The following is a 3,590-nucleotide window of genomic DNA, read 5'->3' as shown; positions in this document are numbered from 1 at the left end:
TTGGAGTACGTTTTCCTGTCTTGGCATATGTTTTGTCTTCCCCCTGTTATGCCCAGAATTCATGATCCCCAAAGACCACTAGGGAGCCGAATCCGATGCAAAAGCAAAAGAGCCTTTATTCGAGCTAGCTTGAGCTCAATCCCCTACCTGCACCGACGACGCAGCGGTGAGATCCTGGGGGGGAGAGAGCGAGTTTCAAAAGCACAAAGGTTTTATTGGGGCCTAGGGGCAGTTGGTGAGGTAACAGCTGTGGCCTCAGCCGATTGGCTGGGGAAGGGTCGGAGTCCTGTTACGCAGGTCTCCGGGTGTGTTTTGATCAGGAAGTTTGAACGGGTGAGCGAGCGGGAGGTTACTCAAGGGGAGGAGGCGTGGTCTAGGTGAAGGACACAGAACAAGATGGAGTCGGCTGGCGTAGGCCCGCCCTTTCACCCCCGACTTGACTCATGTAATAGTAAACTCCGCCAAATGGAAAGGTGCGTTAGTGCCATTTGGTAAATGTAGGCAAATGAGCTTGAGATCGTGAGATTCCTCCTTGAATGTACAGCCGGGAATGAACAAGTTCACGTTGGGGTTTGGCAGTAGGCGTGCTTTGTTTGGTACTCTGTCTCTTGAGTAATCTTCATTGAGGTGACCTGATGGCATTTAGGTTAACAGTTTTCTTTATATAAATGAAGGAATGGGCAGTTCTAACCTTGAACTCCCAGCCTGAGGTTTTCAACACCCAGCTGCTGTGTTGTATGTTTGTAGGTCTTTCAGAAGAGAGGAAGAGGGGCTCTTTCCAACCGCATTACAGATTTCTTCCCGCAGGGGAATATGGTGCCTTCAAGTTGAGAAATGTTACACTATGTCAATCAGTGCTATGCAATTACTTCTTAGATACACTGCACAAATTACGGATCCTTTACATCAGGTACATTTGGAGCCCCAGGTTTGTGCCAAGCACTATTCTAATGGCTGGGAGGGAACAAACCAACAAGAGATTCTAATCTCCACGAGCTTGCATTTTAGCGATACAGGGAATAAACCAATACGTAAACATGAAATAGAATGTCAGGTGGCAATAAATAGTGTAAAAGAAAAAAAACACCAGAAAGGGATAAGGATTGGCGTAATTCCCGGAGGCACCTTTATTTTAAACGGGGAGGTCTCTAAATAATGAGAGAATATGAAAATGGTTTCGTGAGGCAGGAGAGCAGTAACCTTTTGAATATCTAGGGAGAAGAATCCAGGCAGAGAGCAGATGTAAAGACCGCAGGGAGGGAGCATACTTTGGCCTGTTTCAGAAATGGCAAGTAAGGGGAAGTGGATAGTTCAAGAACCTTGGATTGCCTTGCAAGTTAAAAAAAAAAAAGTTGGTAATAGACACAAAATGACAATATTCAAAGGTATAAGAAAGTATTTTATGGAAAAACATTATCCAAGTTCTGATTCCCTCAAGGCAATCAGGTAGTATTTTTTTTTTTTATCTCTTTCCGATTTGTGTGTGTGTGTGTGTGTGTGTGTGTGTGTGTGCGCGTGTGATTGGCAAACTGATGCAAATTCAGGGAAGGGGGGAAGGCATCGTTTTTACTCTAACGACAACCATTAGGTAATGTCTTTTTAAAACCCTATGGGTAAGTTTACTGCCCAGCTGGTGCTGTTTTATACCTTTCCCCTCTGCTCCTGCTCATTTTAAACAATTTTATGATGCAGTCTTTCAAACATTTTTTAAATGTCTTAAAAAACACTACGCACTCCCTGGGTTGCCTGGGTGGCCCGGTCGGTGGAGCGTCCAACTTCGGCTCAGGTCACGATGTCACAGCTCGTGAGTTTGAGTCCCATGTCTGGCTCTGTGCTGACAGCTCAGAGCCTGGAGCCTGCTTTGGATTCTGTGGCTCTGTCCCTCTCTGCCGCTCCTCCGCTCATGCTCTGTCTCTCTCTGTCTCAAAAGTAAATAAGCATTCAAAACCAAAAAACACTCTACTTCCCGGCACTGAGATTTTTTTGCCCATCTGGTATCTTTACTGTTATTCCTTTATCAGTATAGGTAGAGTCCTCTCATTTGTACTGGCTATTCAACGCTTCAGTTATATAGCTATCCATAATTTTGTCAGCCCTCTTACTGGATATTGAAGCTTTTTTTTAAAATTGCAATTATACTTTATCTCATAGTTCTAACATCCTTACCTCTAAACACTGTCGGTTTCTGGTTTACATTTATCCTATTGCTGGAGGGAAAAACAATAACAACGAATGCCGAAGAGTTGGAAAGTCTTCAGTAGTGGACATAAGTACGACCCTAAAACACTGGTTGAAGGTACAGAAGAAAGAGTACGAATTGGATGGGCCTGAAGTAGGTTTGTTTTGTTTTGTTTTTTGGTTTTTGTTCCTTTACAGCAAGGTATCGGGGACTTGAATTGCTTTACCAAGAGACAGAGGCTATCTGGGTGAGAACATAGCCAGAGATTAACTAGAAGGCTATCATCCGGTGGTCACACATTAGCTGTAATTGGTATAAGGCTCATGAGTTTTGCATGTTTGATAGAATAGCACCTGTTGAGACAATCCTGCACCCGAAATACTTGCATGCTTTTCATTTGCCGAGAGTGATGCTATCACAAATAGCTCAATTGACACGTTGTAAGGGGCTCCTGCATTTATTGCAAGGGTGCAGTTTTTGAAAGTACTTTTGCTCTTAGTGGAATGGAAAAATGTATTTATACAGACTAATCCTTTGAGATTCTTGAATAAAGTTCATAAATCTCTAATAATGTTAAATAAAAAAGCTCTTTAAATCTTGGAGCCAATGCAGGTTGAAACTTTTGGGAGCTTGTACTTGGTTTCAGTTGAAAAGGGGAGAAGACAAAATCTCTTGACTTCAGAGGAGTGATTTTGTATATTATGGCATAAGTGTCTTTTTTGTTTAATAGGAAAAATCTAGAAAGGAAATTGGCTGATATAAATCTCTATAAGTTAGGTAATCTCATCCAGCAAAGGTAAGACTTCATCAGTTTCATCATTCTCTTAGGGTGAAAGCAATTCATCTGACAAACGAGCTCCAGAACCACCCAAATCTTCACTATTAATAGGGCCAGTAAACTGTAACGGGACTGAAATCCACACTGGGAATGTGATACATGTTGCTTACTTTGTTGATCCCTCCCTACCCTTCTGTGGTTTGGTGGGCAGTATTCTATTGAAAGGATTGTAGAATGGAGGCATAGTGATAAAAGAGAGGAGAAATCACTGCTTTGTTATTACCATAGTATCTTTCCTTTCCTGCATGGATCTCACTGTTTAATTCATAGAAGATTTCACACTGGTGGGGTTCGAAATGACTCCTGTGCCTCCCGGGTGTACGGGACACCACTGGTGAAAGTCCTTTCATCAGTTGAGGCAGAGCTTCTCGAGCAATAAAAATACTGGGAAAGTGTGTGTGTGTGTGTGTGAAGAAATTCTTAAACTATTAAGAAATTCTTAAACTATTTTCCAGAATGGCTGTTGCTGAATTGTGTCCCTCCCAAATTTATGTTCTACCCCCCCAGTAGGGTTCTAACCCCAGTAGGGTTAAGTTCTAACCCCCCAGTAGCTCAGAGTGTAACCATATTTGG

This window comes from Acinonyx jubatus, chromosome B4, assembly GCF_027475565.1.
Source record: "Acinonyx jubatus isolate Ajub_Pintada_27869175 chromosome B4, VMU_Ajub_asm_v1.0, whole genome shotgun sequence".
Classification (NCBI taxonomy): Eukaryota; Metazoa; Chordata; class Mammalia; order Carnivora; family Felidae; genus Acinonyx; species Acinonyx jubatus.
Note: the sequence above shows the minus strand (reverse complement) of the source record.